We start from the raw sequence: 9,681 nt of genomic DNA on the forward strand, positions 1-9,681 counted from the left end.
CAGATACACATGATGATGTTGTTTGTAGATTGAAGAAATCCCTTTATGGACTTAAACAGTCACCCCGGGCATGGTTTGGCAGATTCACTCAGTCCCTGAGATGCTTTGGATATAAGCAGAGCAATTAAGACCACACCTTATTCTTAAAGCACCAAAAGGGGAAGGTAACTGTGCTTATTATATATGTGGATGATATGATAATAACAGGGGATCACTTGGTAGAAATTGAAAGTCTTCAGCAGAAGTTGGCTTCTGAGTTTGAGATGAAGAATTTGGGAGATTTGAAGTACTTCTTGGGGATTGAGGTAGCCAGGGGGAGAGATGGCATCTTCTTATGTCAGCGAAAGTATGTGTTGGATCTCTTGGCAGAGACAGGTATGTTGGATTGTTCTCCAATTGACACTCCAATCGAGCAAAATCACAAACTAGCATAATATCCTGATCAGGTTCCAACTGATAAACCAAGTTACCAGAGGTTAGTGGGACGCCTGATATATTTGTCACACACTAGACCTGATGTTGCTTATGCAGTTAGTATTGTGAGTCAGTTTATGCATAATCCAAGTGAACGGCATATGGAGGTAGTGGTAAGAATCTTGAGGTACTTAAAGTCAGCACCAGGAAAAGGTTTAATGTTTTCTAAATGTTAGCACCTCGATGTTAGTGGATGTACAGATGCAGATTGAGCCGGTTCTATCACAGATAGGAAGTCTACATCTGGGTACTTCACCTTGGTGGGTGGAAACCTTGTTACCTGGAGAAGTAAGAAGCAAAAGGTTGTTACAAGGTCAAGTGCTGAAGCTGAATATAGAGGTATGGCACATGGAGTGTGCGAACTTCTGTGGCTACCAAATTTACTTCGAGATTTGGGTTTTAAGCCTAAGTCAGCAATGCAATTGTACTGTGATAACAAAGCAGCTATTGACATATCACATAATCCTGTACAACATGACCGAACGAAACATGTGGAAGTTGATCGACACTTCATTAAGGAAAAGCTGGATGCAAAGTTAATCTCCTTTCCTTTTGTTCCAACCGAGGAGCAATTAGCGGATATACTTACCAAAGCTGTATCTAGCAAGTTGTTCCATGACTCACTAGGCAAGTTGGGTCTTTGTGACATTTATGCCCCAACTTGAGGGGGAGTGTTGACTTGTGAGTCATGTTGTGTAGAACAAGTTTGCTTGCATATAATCTTGTAGAAGAAGGAAACTTGGAGATCAAGATGTGTAATGTAGTAGTGTAGGGCTTGTATGTATAACCCCATTTACACCATTGAATCAACATGAAAAAATTCATCACTCACAAATATCTCTTCCTTTCCATTTCATATTTTGACTACGACCTCCTTAGCCAAAGTCTTAACCCTTTTCTACCCACTAGCCAGACGACTCAAAGGCAACCAATACGTGGATTGCAAACGATAATGGTATACCCTACATTGAAGCTAATGTGAACTGCAAACTCTCAGATGTTCTTGACATTAATCCAATACCCGGAGAACTCAACAAGCCCATGCCATTTAGGCTGGACGATGTGGCAAAGAAATCTACTCTTGGCGTCCAGCTCAACATCTTTGAATGTGGTGGTTTAGCTACTGCTCAATGCCTTTCTCACAAGCTGGCAGATGGGTTATCATACTTCACGTTCAGCAAAATTTGGGCCGCCACTGCCTGGGGCGAACCCAAAATAGCACATCCACGTACAGTTCATTTCTGCCACACTATTCCCTCCCAAGAATTTAAGTGGATATGATGCGCGCACTGGTATCACAAGAAATAAAGTCACAAAAAGATTTGTGTTTAGTAATTTTGTCTATTCAAATCCACTTCCCCCTAAACCCTAATTTCAAACAAGCTATGTTATTCGTGTTTCATACTCAGGAAGAAAAAAAAAAAAAACTAACCATGTTTAGGCAGAGGGTTTGTTGACAATACTTGTGAGGAAACCTAGATCAAATGGAGAAGGCGTTGATCAATTGAAGAAGAGGTGAGAGGGTTGAGGAGGTGTGAGAGGAGGAGAAAAGAAAACAACGTCTGATAGAGAAGATGTTGACCAGATAATATCACAAAGAAAAAAAAAGGGATTTAAAAGATAAAATCAAGAAAGTCAAAAAGAAAAAAAAAAGGAATTTTTGTAATTAAGAAAACATAGAAATATAAAAATCAGAAATTATGCTTTAATGATAAGGATACGCTACATAAGCTGCCACCTAAGGTGGGTTCTAGGTGGTTCACCTAGCATTACTCCTCTAACATAGAGGGGCTTAGAAAAGATCAACCACATAAGGCCTTAACACGCCCTTCACATGTTGAGGCCTTATCTTCTTTCATCTTGAGCCGATTTGTGGAGGCTACCAAAGATATTGGATTCAGCTGACAAGTTTTACAGGTGGTATGGTTCATGCTATGAACTTGCGGCCAAGGTTCGACCCACCACTGCCACACCATTCCTTTGGGAACCCTTACCGAGTCTCCATGACAGCTCCGTTACAAATAAGTTCTAGAAAACTATACCATGGTACACGAGAAGTGATAAGCAAGATCGACAATGAGTATGTGAGAAAACTATAGAAAGGTGATGAGCATTTGAGTTCCATCAAGACCTATGCTAAAAGTTTTGCTAAAGGCGAGCAGGTTACAATTAGCTCCAGTAGTTATTGCAGGTTTCCTTTGTATGATAACGATTTTAGTTGGGGGAGGCCTACGTGGTTGGGGTCGCCAGCATTGACGTTTAAAAACTGGGTGACCTTCATGGATATGAAAGAGGGTGGTGGGATTGAGGCTTATATTAGCTTGGAGGAGGAAGTCATGACTAAGTTACAGAGCGATGTGGAGCTTTTAGCTTATGTGTCTCCAAGTGCGGTGCTGAACTAGGCAAAATTAGAATGCCTTGTGGACAGTGCAAAATATGAAGGTGTGTGGCGAAGTATGTTTTTTTTAGGACTTCTCGTACGTCCATACTACCTAGAAGTAGTTTTTGTAATATTGTTTTATTCAAAATTTCAAATTGGCCTCTGCGTAGTTAATAAGAACTGGTCATTTAGCCGTTGAAAAAAACCAAGTCTAGCTTTATGTATTTTCTGGACCGACCCCTTGTAATTTTCCCCAAGTAAATTGGTTTGGTGTTGCAACAAAAAAAATATATTGGTTTGGTGTTGCTGCTGTAATTAGACTCTGTTCATATCAGTGATTGCTCTAGGGTTTGGGTCCTTAGGTAAAAAGCTACCTTGCAGAGTGAAAAACCACTTAATTGTTCTTAAATCTTTACGATGCTGTGTATGTAAATTTTGATTTAGGGCTTACTTATATCTTCTTGGGGTTTTATCAATTTTTTTTTGACTTGTCTACATGGTGAATAGAATATGAGTTCTTCAAATTTAGTTTAGGGTTTTAGATTCAAAATTTCAATATAGAGATTTTGTTTAGGGTAAGTAATTTGAACAAGTAAGACTCTACTCTATTTCAATTAGAAGAAAGTTGTATCTAATTCCTTGGAACATAGCAACAACAAGGACATACGTCAAAAAAGGATGGTAAACAAGAGTGGATCACAAGAAAAAACAAAGGTTTTATATATCTTATATATCTTTTGTCCCATTTCTTTTGAGATTATGGGTGGGTGCTAGTCACCCCAAATCGGTTGTCGCAGAAAAACTAATATCGCATAATCTTATAGAATGATTCTATAGATCCCAAAATTATGTACCAAAATTGCTTACCAAGTGATGTGGCATATACCATGTCATCACTTTCTTTTGAAAATTATGCTGACATAGATTTCTTGTTGGCTATATAGAAATAAGAACTGATAATAAAATTAATATTAAACAAAAATCACAATTAAACAAAAATAGCAAATAAAAAAAAAGAATAGATGCACATTCTTGCTTTTTGCAACCTCGATGCCCAGATCAAAATATCAGAACAAAATCTCATCCATCTTTATGAGAAGGCCGAACGAAAAATTGAGAATTGGGAAATTTTTTATGTATGCGTTTCTATGTTAATTAATGGCAAATTAATCCATGATTGGTTGGTGTTCTCTCTCTCTCTCTCTCCCCAGAAAATTAGGATATGAAAATAAGAACATGGAGGACTTTCAATCTCCTCTCCTTAATATTGCAATCTCATTTCTTGTTTTCATGGAATCATGAGTTTTTTGAATATCAAAACCTTCCCAAGTCTTTTTAGTCTTGACCAATGAGCAAGAGAGAAGACATGAGAGAGGATTTCAAATGAGTCATCAGAAGAGAGCTGCTGTAGTATTAATGGTAGATTGCTTCTTCTTCACACGTAAATATGTCAAAAGATTAGGGTTTGTAAAATTTTTTTTCCCATAATTTGTATACAAAATCTTTTCTCAATTGTGTTTTTAATTAAATAAACAAATCCATGTCATTGAAATTCCATAATGATATTGATGAGATGGTCTGTGCCACATCATTTGGTAATCCATTTTTGTATAAAAATTTGGGATCTCTAGCATTACTCAATTTTATATTTAATTTATCTTTTACAAAACCCCAACCAAGAGGATGGACTGGGCTTAACTGTTGGGCCTTGGCATGATGTCCTTTGGGCTTTGGGCCTCTATTTAGTTTATTTTCTCTAGTAGTCCCCTACTTTTGGGAACCATGCTTGTTCTTTTTAATGAGTGCTAATTAGTTGTAGTTTATTTACTTTGCAAACTTGCTAGTTTTAGCTTATAGGCTCACTTTATTAAGTGAGCACTGATTATATAATGAATGGTCTATACCTATGTACCATCGTAGTACCCCACAACCTTTTGTCTGTCTCGCGATTAACTAATAGTAGTGGAGGGGTATGCAATGACTATTCTGGCTTGAGTAATGACAATCAATAATGGACTGACTAAAAAAAAGAGGTTGCATGGACGTTTGAATTTTATTATATGGTGTAAGTGTGAGTTTTTTTTTATTAATGAAATAAAATTGGGGGACTGGTAGTGGATTCTCGGCTGTGATTGCCTCAATTATTCGAGATTATGGGTGGGTGCTCGTCACCCAAAATCTGCTGTCGTAGATGAACTAATTTCATCTGATTCTCTATTTAATCGGATCTTTGTGTGTGTCTATATTATATATATATATATATATATATATATATATATATATATATCACTTGTGACATTTGTATCAGTGAGATTTGGACAAGGAGTCATCCAAATACTCACCTCCCAAAAGGATATGAAATTTTTCATTCACTTTGAGAGACAGGACAAACTTATCCTAAAACCCAATCCTTTACTAAGGGACAAGTTTATTAGTTCTCCTTCCAAATTAGGGAAAAAAAAAACTTTTTAGTACACATATCAAGACATAACTAAGTCCTAATTCTTTTTTCTTTAATCCAAAATACAGAGCACTGCACCCTGCATGCCATGCCTGAAATAATAATGTATATGGATAAGTGTCCACATTTAATTATAGACTCATGTAATACCCAATACATTCACCAAAGATTCTCATGTCTTACCCAATATATATTTCATATATTAATGCTCATCGATTTTTTCAATCGCACGTCCGCGATCACTAATGTTTTAGATTACATGAACACTAAACAATTACCAGACAATATATAATTTGGATCACTGTAGGGCAGTTTGATAGCAATACACAGGGGCGGAACTAGGATTAAGAGTTTGGGGGGTCCAAATGTAAAAGCACTTTTTTTGTTATCTTAAACATAAAATTGAAGTATAAAAAGAACAAATAATTAATGGTAATTAATGTCTTTTTATAACCATATTGAAGTTTTTGCAGGATCAAAATTCAGTGTTTGATATATATCTTACAAAATTAAATATCAATCAAATATAAAAAGTAAGATTAAAGGAATTCATTCATTGAGGTATGGTATTAATAGAGAAAGGATAGATTATATAGTGGTGGTGGGGGGTTCAAATATAGTATAGCTCTAATAATTAAGGTATTCAAATCGGCAAGAGTCAGCTAATTAAGGAAGTGATCAAATTAGCAGGGGTCTGGACCCCCCCCCAGACCCTTACACAGTTTCGCCACTGGCAATACATACACATATACAGCTGGAATGACGATATAGCTCAGCTGGAATGACGCTTGAAGTGGAAGTAATATCCAAGGAGATTATCAAACCATCTTCTCCAACCGCTGACCATTTTCGCTATTAGCGGTACTCTTTTCTCGATCAAATGTCACTTCCCCAAATCTATTGCTCTATGGTTCTCTTTTGTGAATTCAACAGCAAGACACAACCCAACATCTCTGAAATATCTAAGCACCTTAAGAGGACGTTAGTTGAGGTTTTAACCCTCTTTTATCCCCCAGCAATATGAGCCCATGACAACCTGTAGATAAACTGCAACGACGAGGGTGTTCCCTTCCTTGTATCTCACGTCAACAACTGCAAACTTTCTGACGTGCTCCGCAATCCTATCCCTGATGAACTCATCACTAAGTTGGTCACATTTGAACTTGACGACGTTGAAAATAAAATCCCCCTTGGTGTCCAGCTCAACGTCTTTGAATGTGGAGGTGTTATGTCCCGAACCTAAATTTACCGGTTTATTAGTCATTTAGATGGTAAACGACAATTACTTACACCTTTTACTTTGTTTGATATGTAGTGGCCCTAAAAGTTGACATTCTGTTTAGATCAGTTTATGAGAAAAACTTCTTCATGAAAGTCGTAGAGGACGTTAAACCGAGTCCATGCATATGTGGTACGTAAAAATTGGAGTTCGTATGTGAAAATTATAAGCGAAAAAGTAAAGTTACTGTTTATGGTAATTTAGTATATATTTGAAAAAATTTCTATGGTAGGTTCTGCCCTACCACTTGGAAACTCTCTCTCTCTCTCCTCTGCACTCTCGATCTCTTCGGCGTATCTCTGCCCTCCGGCCACCTGATGGCGTGCCACCGAACTTATTAGAAGTGGCTCCTCCTCCTGGACACACTTGTGGTGGTAGCTCACGAAGTTTTGCTTGAAATACGGTGAACCAAGGCCGAGAAGTTTACTGTAGCAGTTTGGGGTCAACACCGATTTTGTCCCAAATCCGGCCACCTCCTCCGACAAAACCAGTGTTCATAGAAGCGGCTTGAGACGCACTTGAAGCTCCCCAAACCTCTTGAAGCGATTCAAATTGTGGAGGAAGAATCGAAGGTTTGAAATTCTGGGTACTATTTATATCGGGGTTTACTATTTGCTTTGTTTTTCCGGCAATTCTAGTGTCTTCCGGCTTAGTGGTTGTTGAGAAAAGTGTTTAAAATGTTGAGTTGATGTTGTACTTGGATTTTGGGATTTCAGTTTGGAGGTTGCTGGCGACGCGTGGGCCCCCACGCGCAACCACTGTGGGTGGCGCTTGGAGGTGCGTAGGGCAGGACTTTAGCTTTTATTTTTAGCAAGATAAATTACTTGTGAGTTGTAGAATCTGTAATTGCGAGTTTGGTAGAAATCAGAGGAGTTTTGTTTCGATTGTGAATTTTTCAGAATTCGGATATTTGATTAGCGATTTATGATAATCCAACCGTCGGATTTCTCTCGGTTCTGGCCTAAAACCTTTAAAGTATTGACTCGTTATTAGTAGTGAAGATGGAGGCTTTAGAGCATAAAGGCTATGTTAGGATTCAGTTTTCATTTTACGTAAATTTAAATTCTGTCATGTGCTTAGTTATTTATGAGAAATTCCGTTCTGGTGTGACAATACGATGAAAAAATTTCTCCAAAAAGATTGTATGACGGGCCAATAAAAATCTCCCATGAGGATATTGTCGCTAACTCAGATCGGCTTTGAAAATTAATTTCTCTACAATAGCCTTTCTCTTTTGTCTGTCCAGGGTTCTCTTTCAATTCTTTATGTTCTCCAACCCCTCTACAATTCCTTAGGAAGAAATCAGAACCTTGAACATAATCACGGATCGAATTTGAATGTCTTATGGGATAAAAGGCCTTATAAAATTTGTTTTTGAAGAGCTAATCTCCATGATTTGGTCTATATCCTTGAGCTTACATCAAAAACCTCATGAATCTGATTCCCATAACTATTCTTTTGTTTCTAGAAAATCAATTCAATTAAAATGGGAAGCTGTGCTCTAGAAGTTTAATTAGACATAATTGAATTATTATATTTAGAAACACTCAATGTTTTGTTGGAATTATCAATCATATGGATTTGTAGACCTGCATATTTTATCCAACTAAAGCTCCGAAGTTTGCAAAACTGCGTTTCAATTGATCCGCCCACCTAATTAATGTCATCTTTCATGCATAATCTTGACTTCCTTGAATATATTTGTGTGTTTTTTTTCCCCTTTGTGAAGAATGTATTAATGGATATCAAAGTTTCTCCCTGGTTCATTTTTCTTATGATGGGTTGAGCAGATTCACTTCTAATTGATTTATGAGTTTACGATTGGGTTTCCGTTAAGTTGCCGTCTAAATCAATAATCCATTAATTCGTGACGTGGAAAAATTTTCCACCCCAACTCAGCTTGGTGGGAATATAGATATATGACCTATGACACGCGCTTCTCTCCAAAACCCTAGAGCTCGATTAGGGTTTGTTCAATCTCATTTCATCGCCGCCGGAGTGGGATGGTGGTGGCCGCCATGGCCCGGCCCTTGCACCAGCCCCTGGTTACCCTCCCAGCACAAACCACCTGGCTTCACTTCTTTATCCCATATTTCATTCTGTGAACCCACAACCAAAACCGTATCCATTACCCTCTATACTACCTATTACTCTGGTAATAATAACCGATTTAGATTTTCGGTGGCGTTTAGGATCACCTTCATTATGATGTTCAACCACGGGAAAGCTGAGATCCTACTTTGGAAAATTTCTCGGTTAGTGCATTTATTGCCAAGTAGCTGTTTGTTTGCCCCATCTGAGATTTCTCTCGCCAACTAGGTATGTATCTAGGACTCCAGGTCAGTTTTCCTCCTTCCCCATACATCTTTAATCCTCATCATTGCTTGGTTATAGTTCCTCGATCCGACTATAGCCTTGTTAATAGATTGTATCGTTTGCTATTCCCTGAGTATCCTAGAGCTATTTTGAGGTACTCCATGAAGTTGTGCATTGCGTTTGGGGTTAATCTTTTGGTTTTCCCAGGGTAGGCATTCTTGCATTCCCTAAATCGAAGAAACTTTATGGATTCTACCCTCCCAAACTGGCCTGTAAATTCTGCTCTAAGTCTCACTTCAAGAACCTAGATACCCCTTACCTCTGCTATCCTTTGTCATACACCCTATTTCTTCACCATAGCTTACAGCCCAAATGCTCGTGCTCAGGCTAGATCTTCACGTCCTCGTAGCCCCACTGTCTTTAATCCTTACCCAAGACCTCACCAAAACGAGCCACCTCTGGTCACCCATATTGGTGGTACCAAAATCATTGTTGATCAGAATGATACCACTGTGTTCGTACCTCAACATGCTCTGACTAGCAAGGAGCATTTGAACAACTATGTCTTGATTGCCAAGTTCTTTGGTAAACGTGTCCCCTCGAGGAAGATTGTCAGGAAGTGTAATCAGCACTGGGAGAATCTTCAGGGTTCGGTTCGCATGTGCCAACTCGTCAATGGGTGGTACTCACTGGAGTTCACCTATCTCCAAGATGTTGATTTTGTGCTAGATAATAGACTGTGGTTTGTCAACTGCAGAATCTCTCATATTA

The sequence above is a fragment of the Rosa chinensis genome, chromosome 1 (genome assembly GCF_002994745.2).
Source record: "Rosa chinensis cultivar Old Blush chromosome 1, RchiOBHm-V2, whole genome shotgun sequence".
Lineage (NCBI taxonomy): Eukaryota > Viridiplantae > Streptophyta > Magnoliopsida > Rosales > Rosaceae > Rosa > Rosa chinensis.